The sequence below is a fragment of the Mesoplodon mirus genome, assembly GCF_964341445.2.
Source record: "Mesoplodon mirus genome assembly, chromosome: 14".
In the NCBI taxonomy this organism is placed as follows: Eukaryota; Metazoa; Chordata; class Mammalia; order Artiodactyla; family Ziphiidae; genus Mesoplodon; species Mesoplodon mirus.
This window is the reverse complement of record NC_138990.1, coordinates 83,611,685-83,623,888: the sequence shown is the minus strand read 5'-3', so window position 1 is coordinate 83,623,888 and position 12,204 is coordinate 83,611,685. Positions and strand designations below refer to the sequence as shown.

The 12,204-nt window shown below is 45.3% G+C and overlaps 1 protein-coding gene across 2 annotated transcripts in view; it reads right to left on the bottom strand.

Annotated features, from left to right (window-relative positions):
- ANXA4 (annexin A4) overlaps positions 1–11,435 on the bottom strand; it is a 75,860-nt gene extending 64,425 nt beyond the window's left edge. Inside the window, exon 1 of one of the 2 annotated variants that reach the window (XM_082643358.1) lies at positions 11,308–11,435. The gene's annotated coding sequence lies outside the window, so the exon portion shown is untranslated. The remainder of the gene's footprint in view (positions 1–11,307) is intronic. The other variant, XM_082643359.1, reaches the window with a different exon arrangement.
- Positions 11,436–12,204: the final 769 nt, after the last annotated feature.

Below are 12,204 nucleotides of genomic sequence, written 5' to 3'. Positions count from 1 at the left end.
ATTTCCCCCTTTGATTTTATTTTGTAAATTATTAAGTCAACTTTAAGCACTGAAAAGGTCATTTAAAAAAATGTAAACTTACCATCAACTTTCACTTCTGTTTGTTCCAACCTTTTAGCACAGTTGTAATCACAGTGTGTATATCATTTTATGTTCTACTCTCTCCTCTTAATTTTCCTAATTCTACACAATCATATTTATTATTTTACTAAATTTATATTCTTCCACTGTATTGATATAACTTATTCAATGTCCCTCTACTATTGGTTGTTCAGGTTTTTTTATGCTATGACTACAATCTTTAGAGTTAGCATTGTAGATTTTATTCTTCTTTTGACCTATTCCTTGTGATATCTGATAATTATATTTCCAGTTGTCCTCCAAAGTTAAAAGGATATCCAAATCCCAGCCAGCCATAAGCTTGTTTGCTTGCTTTATTTACTATTTATTTATAATTTAATATTTAGGAGGTATAGTATTGAACCTTACCGTTGGTTTAACTTGCTTTTTTGAATGAGTAGCAGGAACACTCTCTTCTCTTTTTCCACTTGCATCCTTCTTTGTGAATTATTTGTTTGCATTTTTTGCCCATTTTTGGGATCTTGCTGCTTCTCTAACACATTTCTAGAAATTATGAATATATTATAAAATTTAATATTTTATATCAAGAATTTATTATGTATCTTTCCAATTTCATATTCTCCTTTTAGTACAGTCAAAATTCGAGAGAAAAACTGTAAATCATACCTTTGTACTTTGTACTCTTCCCGTCCTTTCCTTCGTACTCTTCCCTCTTATTATTACTTCAATGGTTAGAAAAGTCTCTTTTTTGGTGAAATGTTGATAATTGTTGAGCTGGGTGAGGAACAGGTATATGGGGCTTCATTTTACTGTTCTCCCACTTTGGGTATATGTGGGGAAAAGTCCATAATGAAAACTTTTTTAAAAAGTCTCTCTTCCCCATTGCTAGAATAAGTGCTTTATTTTATTTCTACTAGTTTTTCTCCCACCCCTTTCATGTTCCATTTGAGGAAACTCTTGCCCAGGAGGTTAAAGTCACTCGCTTACTATATGACTCATCCAGTTTCCTACCCACTAAACTTAGCCATCACGTCTTCTTTTTTAGGCATGGGGAAAACACCCAATGACATGGCTATTTGGAAACAGCTAGAATTCAATTCAAGAAAGTCTGGCTGGAAGATCCCAAGTAGCTTGTGCTTTATCCCTACAAGCTTACTCCAACCCTGCTCCACCAGCGAGACATGAGGACACCAGGGGTGTGCTAATAAACTAACAGCCGGCTCTCCAGGGAAAGAAACCCCTGGTTTGTCTCCATTTCTTTGGTGTAAATATTTCCAACATGACCAATTTCAACTTACTTATGTGGTGTCACTGAACTTGGAGCTGGGAATAAGTAGACAGCATTACACCATTATATAGTATTTCCACCACACAGACATAAGAGACCATATATAATAGTAAAATGTAGTAAAATAATTGGAAAGTGATGGGCTGTTTTAAATAAAACTTATTTAAAAATAAATATATAAATACATAAAACTTATTTATAAATATGTCTATTTTAATGCAATGTATTTACGCCTAAGTTCATTTAACTGAATTTTTAAAATTGATTTATTTTATTTATTTATTTTTGGCTGTGTTGGGTCTTCGTTGCTGCATGCGGGCTTTCTCTAGTTGCAGCGAGCGGGGGCTACTCTTCCTTGCAGTGCGTGGGCTTCTCATTGCGGTGGCTTCTCTTGTTGCAGAGCAAGGGCTCTAGGAGCGCAGGCTTCAGTAGCTGTGGCACACGGGCTCAGTAGTTGTGGCCCCCGGGCTTAGTTGCTCCATGGCATGTGGGATCTTCCCGGACCAGGACTCGAACCCATGTCCCCTGCATTGGCAGGTGGATTCTTAACCACTGCGCCACCAGGGAAGCCCTAATTGAATTTTAAATCGTGGCTATATTTAACAATCAGCTTGCAAAACCTCTGAACATTTAACAACCATCTCTGATGGACTGATACAAGAACGCTCCAGCACACCACTGGGAGAAGAGAGATGAAGGATGATTTTCTTTTTAATTGTGGTAAAATATGCACAACAAAACTTACCATTTTAACAATTTTTAAGTGTACAGTTCAGTGGCATTAATTACATTCCCAATATCATGCAACCATCACCACATCCCAAACAGAAACCCTGTACCCATTAAATAATAACTCGATATTCCCCCCTCACCCCAGCCTTGGCTAACCATCATTCTACTTCCTGTCTCAATGAATTTGAATTTGGCTTTTCTGGGCATCTCCTATATGTGGAATCATATTTGTTCTTTTGTGTCTGGATTATTTCACCTGGCATAATGTTCTCAAAGTTCTTCTATCAATATGTTTGAACACATATCAGAAATTCATTCCTTCTTAAGGTAAAAGCAGGAATTTAAGACCAATATTTAAGGCCACCTTTAGTGCCCAGACAACCATGCTTGGCCTGGAGGGAGGGTGTGTGGATAGCACTTCATCTTCTCACTTCTGAGGAATAAGCCTTCCCCAAATTCACTGAAGTACAGAAAACCCTGGGAATCCAGTCCACCCAAAGCATGGCTCTGGTGGGGAGGTCACAGGGCAGCTTTAATAGGGAGCACAAAAGAACCTGAAAAAGGTAGAAGGCGCCATTTGCATGATTAAAATCCCACGACGTTTATCTTTTCAATAAATCCAGACCAGTATTTCAACCTAAAAGAAGTTCATACAACCTAGTGGCTGTGAAAGTGTGGTTCCCAGACCAAGAACGTCACCATCAACTGAGAATTTGTTAAAAGTGTAAATTCTCAGGCCCAACCTCAGACCTACAGAATCCAAAACTCTGGGGCTGGGGCCCAGCAATTTAGTTTTTAAGAAGCCCACCAGGTGATTCTGATGCATTCTCAAATTTGAGAACCACTGCTTTAGAGTAATGATTCTAGATTCCAACTACTGATGCCTAAAATGGTCCCTAAACCATCCCATGGGCATTTTATAAGTGTAGATTCCCCATCAAGAATAAGGTAGTGGGGGGAAAAACAGGCAAAATTTTATTAATGGAAGCGGGGGGTATCATAACATTAACACCATTTAATATATACAAGCATAGCTATGCATAAATATGACTCAGGAAATACGTTTGGCAAAGATTATTTAAACAGCAGAGTTCTCAAAACCACCCACTGCAAACATGCTTTACTTCTGGCAGGCCTGATCTGTTAATTTATAAGATCTGTGAAACTCCAAATTCAAGTCTCTTCCTACATGTGAGTGCTAGTCTAGGCTATAAAGGAGGACATTCAGCATTGGAGGTAGGAGGCTAGGAATCCAGAATAAGGGCGGAGCTCCAGTCCCTGCTCCAAGATTCAACCCCACTATGAGAGCCAGTTTATTCTGGCATAAATCTGAGATAGTTGTGTCTATTGTGCAGGATTTCTGTCAGGATTAGCAATAATGTCAATCCCCATCATACCCTCCTTCCTCATTAAGAGAACGTTCATGAGTTGACAGACTGGGTTTGGTAAACCAGGAAGGTGAGACGCCCCAGGAAGAAATAATGACTGGTCCAAGGCAAGCCCATTCCAACCGCCACAATGGTCTATGAGTGGCCATGTGACACACTCTGGCCAAGGAGAAATAAAGGCAAGCCTGCCAAGGGGCTTGGAGACAGAGCGTCCCCCAGGCTAAAAAAGATATCGAGTCAGCCTACCAACTTCCTCCTTCCTTCTGGCCTTGGATGATGTCAGGACTTGGCGTCTGGAGCTAGGGCTTGAAAAAGATTCTAATTAGTACAGAGGGTAAAGCACCTAGAACGGTACCTGGGAAAAGTCCTCAAATTTTAGTGTGCACGAAAATCACTCAGGGAGTGTTTAGAAAAATGGATTTGGGCGATGCTAGACTCTAGAGCTTGAGTCAGTAAATATTGGGTGGGGCTCAAAGACCTTATATACTCAAGTTCCAATAAGTACCCCTGCTTATTCTCCTCACACCCAGTTCCAGGCCCTGATTCTCATTTAGGTAGTCCCTGCATGAGACCCCCCCATTCCAAAACTGCCACTTGCTGTGTGGGCAGGCACTCATCGTCTTTACTTAAATAGTTATTTTGCCCCAATCAGGTACTAGGCATTGTGAGAGAAACAGAGATGAAGAAGATCTTGCTCTCAAGGAGCATGTAAGCTAGTAAGAGAAACAAAACAGGTATATAACCAATCCAATGACAAAGCAGTGCTCGGCAACTATTATAAGACCTTCAGGGTAGCGAGAGACTACAGACTAAGTCGTCCCACCACCACCCAAGAGAGTCAAAAAGCTCTCATTTGATTAAAGCTTAGAAAGACAGACAGGATTTAAACAGCAAAGAGGTCTGTAGGCAAAGACAGTAAAAATGAAGCCTCAGCTCTGACTATGAATGGTAAGACTTATTTGGAAATGAGTATAGTTGACCCTTGAACAATACAGGCTTGAACTTCCCCAGGGCCACTTATACCTGAGCTTTTTTCACTAAATTCTCCTGCACCAGTACACCATCCACAGATGGTTGAATCCTCGAGTGTAGAACCAAGGATACTGGGAACCAAGGATAAGCAGATGGACTGTAAAGTGATACGTGGATTTTCAACTGGGCAGGAAGTGAACAACCCCCGAGTTGTTCAAGGGTCAAATGCATTACGTGTGGAGTTGGGCTGGTTTAAGGACATGAAGAGAGTAGAGATAAAGGCTGGAACAGTCATTTTCAAAAATGGGTCGTTCTGTGGGGCTTGGAGGTTGGACTGAATTTTCCAGGCCATGAAAAATAGCACATTCATTCAGCATCCCTTTGGTGAGCACCTACTGTGCACTGGGCCAGAGGACGGGGGGCACATGGCCCTGCCCTCAGAGGAGCTCAAAGCTGAGGGGAGGGCACAGGCCTGTAATCAGGCACAAAAGTGTGAACATTCCTGTGGTAGGGGAATCACAGGGAGACAGGAGCACCCAGGGGAGACCCCTCACCCAGATTAAGCCAATCAGGGATGAAGACTATGTCCAAGCCAAACCTTAAAGAGTTGGCCTAGTGTAGGGCAGGGAAGCAGGGAGTCTTGTGTTTCCAAGGCTGAATCTCTGCCTTGATTTCCTTCCTGGTACCCAGAGCTTCCTTTTTATTTAAAAACATTTATCACATAACTGTGCTAAGCAGATGCAAAAGAAAACAGGGATTTATAACCTAGGCCAGCAGTTTGTACTATGGGATCCCTGGACTCTCTAAGACCTATCCCCCAATAATTGGTCCTGTCTCCCATGGGCCTACAGAATGGCCTTAATTTCTGAGGGCCATAAGCCCTTCTTCTCCTAGCCCACCTCCAGGATGGTTCCTCCTCCAGGAAGCCTCCTCTGACCACCCAGGATGGAGTTAGGTATACCCCCTCAGTTCTATGGCAGCCTGTGCATAGTGTATCAAATCATTTATCATGCAATCTTACGATTTTTTAAATTGTTGATTTGCTTGTTTGTCTCCCTAAGGATGGGGTCTGGGTATTTTATCCTTGAATATCTAGCATATGTCACACTGTATAATAAATGAATGAACCTTTTTCCATTTGGCGGGGGTCACTGACATCCTGCCTACCCCCTGAAGACCCTTCTCTGAGGTGCTGAGCTGCCTCTCCTGCCCCTAGATGCTGCCCCAAGTCTTGCTCCCATAGGGATGTACCACCAGCATCATGACACAGCACAGCATCCTCGTTGGATGCACATCATCCTCGTTGGATGCACATCATCCTCGCTGGATGCACATCATCCTCGTTGGATGCACAGCATCCTCGTTGGATGCACAGCATCCTCGTTTGATGCACATCATCCTCGTTGGATGCACATCATCCTCGTTGGATGCACAGCATCCTCGTTTGATGCACAGCATCCTCGTTGGATGCACAGCATCCTCGTTTGATGCACATCATCCTCGTTGGATGCACAGCATCCTCGTTGGATGCACATCATCCTCGTTGGATGCACAGCATCCTCGTTGGATGCACATCATCCTCGCTGGATGCACAGCATCCTCGTTTGATGCACAGCATCCTCGTTGGATGCACAGCATCCTCGTTGGATGCACATCATCCTCGTTGGATGCACATCATCCTCGTTTGATGCACAGCATCCTCGTTTGATGCACAGCATCCTCGTTTGATGCACATCATCCTCGTTGGATGCACAGCATCCTCGTTGGATGCACATCATCCTCGTTTGATGCACATCATCCTCGTTGGATGCACATCATCCTCGTTGGATGCACATCATCCTCGTTTGATGCACAGCATCCTCGTTTGATGCACAGCATCCTCGTTTGATGCACATCATCCTCGTTGGATGCACAGCATCCTCGTTTGATGCACAGCATCCTCGTTGAATGTCTGCTCCACTCCTCACCTAACAGCTGGGACTCCCTGCCTACTTAGAATGACCCAGGCGACATCAAATCCATCTTGGACCAGTGGTCTGGACATAGCCTCTACCCCTTTACCTCTGGAAAAGTCCAACCCCGTAGTCAGCATAATCTACCAGCCCTGCCTTCTCACGCTGATTCCCCACTTTTAACCCATTATATAGTATAACAGAGTAGTAAGCACCGGAGACAGAATCAGACTGCCAAGTTCAAATCTTGGCTCGACCACTTGTCAGTATGTGATGTCGAGCAAATTCCTCAATCCCTGTGTGCCTCAGTTTCTGCATCAGTATAATGGAGACGACATTAGCAGGACCCACCTAACACAGGTGAAAAAATTTTTTTAAATAACATGCCAGGTGTTTGGCACAGGGTCAGGCTCATAGGGACACTAGGTTTCAGCCTACAGACAGGCAGAGACCTCACAGACTGAGCTGCAGAAGGAGGTCCAGGCTCTGAAGCCAAAGCCAGGTCTCTGAGTGCCCATGACCTGATATCACTGTGAGGACTTTCTCTGACAAAGCACCCTGCCCCAGCAGGTCTATCTAGTCTACAAGCTGTGACTTATCCCATCTACCTCCTCTCTCTGCTCCTGCAGCTAAAAATACATAGAACCATTGGACCATTTAAATGCAGAACTTTCCCCACCATGCAAGTCAAGGCACCTTACAATATTTTTGCAACCAGTTAAAGTATAGCCAAATGAAATGTATGAGCGATTCTACTTCATCTCATTGGAAACCAAAGCACATTCCATGCTAGCTCTTTGTATACAAATAAGAAAGTATATGACCATATATTAATTTTAAGGTTGGGAAAGTTGATAATTGTATATTCTTCATTTCTGTTTCATTCTCCCTCTTCACAAGCAGTGTTAAATGGACAGGTGCTATCTGTAACTCTCTGTTTTAAAAAGCTGACAATACATGAACATGATTAAAAAAAACAACTCAAATAGTACCAAAAAGTATATGTTGATAAGTCTGTAAGTACTTCAACTCCCTCCAACTACATTGGCAGTCATAATTTTCCTGTGTATCCTTTCAGAAGTATTTATGCATTAACAAGTACCTAAGAATATAAATAGCCACCACAATTCTTATATACAGAAATGTTAGCATATCTTGTAAACCTGTATTTTGCTTTAAATATATATATATCTCCAATATCATTCTATATCTGTTCCTATCGACCTGCACCACTTTTTAACAGCTGCACTGTATTGTACTGCATGGATGTTCCATAACTTAACCAGTCCCTTACTGATAGATATTTAGATCGTCTCCAAACTTTTGGTGCTACAGACAATGCTGCAATGTATATATCCTTGTACACGTCTCCACACACATGTCCAAGTATATCTTTAAGATAAATTCCTAGTATTCAAATTGATGGAACAAAAGTAAATGGATTTTAAAATTTTGAGAAACATTGCCAAATTTCAGGGCAATTCTTAACACAATGTTTAGGCATCCACGGTTGGGATTAGAAGGGTGTCCGTAAACCCCTTGAGACTGTATGGAGAAATGTCAAATGCATGTTTATTCTTCTCAAGAGAAGATTTGTAGCTTTAATCAGATTCTCAGGGACTTCTCTGGCAGTCCAGTGGTTAAGACTCTGCGTTTCCACTGAAGGGGGCACGGGTTCAGTTCCTGGTCGGGGAACTAAGATCCCACATGTTGTGTGGCACGGCCAAAAAATAAAAATAAATAAATAAAACAAGAAAAGATTTTCAAAGGGGTCTGTGACTCTAACAAGATTGAGAACCAGTGAGTCAATGGGTCCTTGTACAGCATCAAAAAAGCAGCAATAACAGAAGCTGAAGCTAAGCAGGATCCAGAAAATGCCTTCCTGAGCCCCTTGGAGAGGAGTGAGAAGGCAGGTGCTGGGGGCTGTTGATCCCCCCGGGCTTGTGTCCACTAAGGACCTCCTCCAGAGGAGATGGCTCCACTACACATGAATCAGGAGAACTTGTTCCCATTCACCACAGGGCCCCTCTACACCAGCTCCTGGTAATAATTTAATGTTACCTGTTGGGTGGTGGGGGGAAGTGAGTGCCTTAACCCAGAGGATTGAATCCATAGTGACTGGGCAGGGAGGTCTTTCTGATGACTTGACAAAAGTCCACTCATGGGGCCTCCTGATCTGTTTCAAGTCAGGCTGTTCATGCTGTGTTATATCCAGGCCTTAAAGGGTTAATGATGTTGACGGGGGAAAGGTGAAGGTCTTTTCCAGAGTTATTTACAGTCTGGCCTTTGGCTGCAATTTATCCTTGCTGCTGATTGTGGATAAAATATTCCACATGAGTTTTATGTCTAGCAGTCCAGACTAAGAAGCAGAATGGCAATTTACTGACCTCAAGCATCTTGAACCTTTAAAATAAATTCTTCAAAGGTGGTGGTGCAGGTTCCCACAGCAAAGCTCTCTGTCCAGTTCAAACATAACTGAACACTAACAAGTTATTCCCAATAAAACCAATGACAGGCAGATTCCTGGGTCCCATCCTGTCATACTGATCAGAACTTTTGGGGCAAGAATCTGTGTGCTGTGCAAGCTTCCAGAGGGATGTACCTGAAGTTTGGAAACTATGGTTTTAGAAGTCATCTTAGTTTGACCTTGTCCCCTTCCCAGCTCCATCAGAAAGGGGCTGTTCGGCCTCTGCCCAGATATCTCTGGTGAGAGACTCCCGGCAGCTCCAAAGTCACCCAGCCTACGGGTTTCAAAAGCCACTTCCTTAAGTCCAACCAGAACCTGCCATCCCAAAATTCCTGTCCAGCTCTGCCCAGTGCCACAAAGAGTGAGTCTATTCCCTCATCCACAAGCCAAGCCCTTCCCGAATTTAGGGCCATTCACCTGTATCCCCACACTACTGCCAGGTCCAGTTCTTCCCACCATGGTTTACATATCAGCTTGACCAGAAGAAAGTTGAAAAGGCAAAGAAAAACACTGGTCAAGATTTAGTTAATAAGCCAGGAAGCCACGAATCCAAATGCCAAACCACTCTGAACCAAGCACTGACAGAGCCACAGTAGGACAGAGAGGATAAGAGAACAGGCTCTAGTATCCAGCAGCTGGATTTAAATCTGTTTGCAAAGGGTCTGACCTTGACTAAGGACCACCACTTGGAGCCTCGGGATCCTCTTCTGTAAAACAAGCTTAATAACCCCGCCTCAGGTTGAAGTAAAGATTAAACAAGTAACCTAGCACGGCTGTTACTCAAAGTCCCTCCAGGGAGGATACTGCAGCATCCACCAAACTGCCTCCATAAGTAGCCCTAACTGCAGTAAAAGCAAACTCCCAAAGGTTAGGTTTGGGTCACATTGCAGCCCAAAGCCCAGGCAAAAAGTTTACAAGTGTCTGTTTTATACGAAGAAGGTATCTAAAATTTGAATCCTACTACAAAGTATATCTGCAATTGTTTTTGTATGAAAAGTGTTTTTATCCTCAAATACCTGGATAAAATTGACACCCAAGGAAAATTCCCCCTCTTGTTTATTCTGAAGCTACAAGTACTCCCTGGAACAAGGTCTGTTATCCCGGTGCCTGCCCCTCACCTCCACCTCCCTTGGAGAAGAGTAGGCTTAGTCTACAAGCAGATGAGCAAGGCTGGGAAACAAATGAGCGGCTAGACATAAGCAAAGAAATGGGCCCCAAGATACAGTCTGAGGATGACCAAGCGGCTTCTCACCCTACAGATACTGAGGGCTGGTGTGCTCGGACTTGACTGCAATGTTACCCTCTAAATAGCTTTCAGAGAAAAATTATCCCTAACCAAATGCAAGAACATCTAGGCGGGAAATTCACAGACACCTTTGATCCAGTAGTTGTGTGTATGTCTGTGCCCGCACGTGTACGCCCAAAGCAATAGAAATCTGACCTAAGCTGATGTAGGGTATCCGGCCTTGGCCAGAAAGGGCTCTGGGAAGTCAGCCGGTCCTGGGCGGCTATGGTTACCCATTTCCTCATCCCTGTCCCCTTCCTCTGCTGCTTGCTCTTCCACCTCTGTCATCTGAGAATTCCCGGGCAACTAAAGAGCGAGGGCTTCCTATCAAGAGATTTACTTGCAATGTAAGGAGGAGGTGGAGGGTTCTAGAACTGATGGACAATGGGATGGATCATTGGGGGGGGACCCTCTTCATTCTTCCCACTGTCAGCTGGAGAGAGCAGATGCCCACTTTTCATGAAAGCTGTGGGTTACTCAGGACCCACATGCTCCCAACAGCTTACAGAAGACTTGCATCAATTTGGGAAGCACTTAAAGTTGGGCAGATTGTTGAAAAGCAATAACCTCTTTGGTCCCGAAGTCTCCAGCTGGTTAAAACCATGACTAAAGAGTGAGGCTGTGCCATCGGCAGACTCAGGTCATGGATCTCATAATAATATCAGATTCCCATGTGCCAGGCATTGTGCAGAGAGGAAGGTACACACGAAGAGAAAGGGTAAGAGACTAGGAGAAAGGAGTACGTTTCTTAAACGGAGTAAAGAGAGAATTAAAAAAGCAAAACTTGGGTGTTGGACTGAGTCAGCTCCAGGGAATATTATTCAATCCTTTGTTTGTAATGCCTAAATCCAGCACCGTGCTTGGTACATGAACTCAATAAATAACTGCGGTGGTCTCTAACTGGTGTACATCCTGAGCTGCATAAGCTGCTCTGGAGGTCCTCCTGGAAGGATAAGGGCGGCGTTTGCCTCTCCCTTGCCCACCCGGAGCGAGTCCGGCTCGCTCCACCCTGTGCCTGCCCGGGCGGGCCCGCAGGCCGGCCGCGGGCACCCCCTCCTGGGAGCGGCGCGGCGCCGGACCCTCCACCCCCGCGAGGCCTTCCCGGGCTGTTGCACCCCTTCCGGAGCCCGGGACCCCCTTACCCCTGGGGCCGAGACGAGACAGCGCTCCTTCTCTGCGGTCACCGAGATCACACCCTGGCGGGGCCGGGCAGCAGGTCTTATCCCAGGCGGACCCGCCCCGCTTCGGGGTGGAGACTGAGCCCGAGTTCCTGGTTGTCCCTCTCTGCCCACGAGACCGGAAAAGCCTACGCGGGCGAAGCGCACCTGGACGCCAGGGCCAGGACCGCCGCGCCTGGCGCCCGGGGAGGGGCTGCACTGCGCGTCGCGCTCTCGGCTTTGTCCCCAGCCTGGATCGCAGCTTGCCCGGCCCCGCCAGGCCCCGCTCGGGCTCCCTCGAGTCGAAGCAGTCGGACTCCCAGGTCTCCGGTGCCCGGGCGCCCCTACACCCTCGGAGGGCCGCGCCCCGGGACCTCTCCTGCACACGCCCTGCGCCCACCGCGGCCGGAATTCTTGCCGAGAGTCAAAGCTTCCTCCCCGCGACACTGCACTTTCTCACGCCGGAAAAGTGGAAAGTGAAATCAGAACGGCACATTTCGTTTCCCTCTCAGCACTATACGTACCCCAAAGTTCCCCGTAGTTGCACTTCTCCCTTGAGAAAAGCCGAGTTCCCTTTCCTTGGGGAAACCTTTGGAAATGGGAGTTCGGAGCAGTTCCAGATCATTCTCTCTACCACTACCTGGGTTCGCTGCTGGTCAAGTAGCTCCCGGGTTCGGCCTTGAAGCAGCGCTCTCCCCTTATTATACAGTCTTTGTTCGTATCTGCCTCCCCGATTGGACTCAAACAAGGCACTGACTGGGTCTAAGTGGTCTTTGCACTCACACCCAGTATCGTTCTGGCACACGGCAGGTACTCGGTGAATGCTCGCATAATGAACCTGTTGGGTATATCGGCAAATTCGGATTTCATTTAACAGAGGGT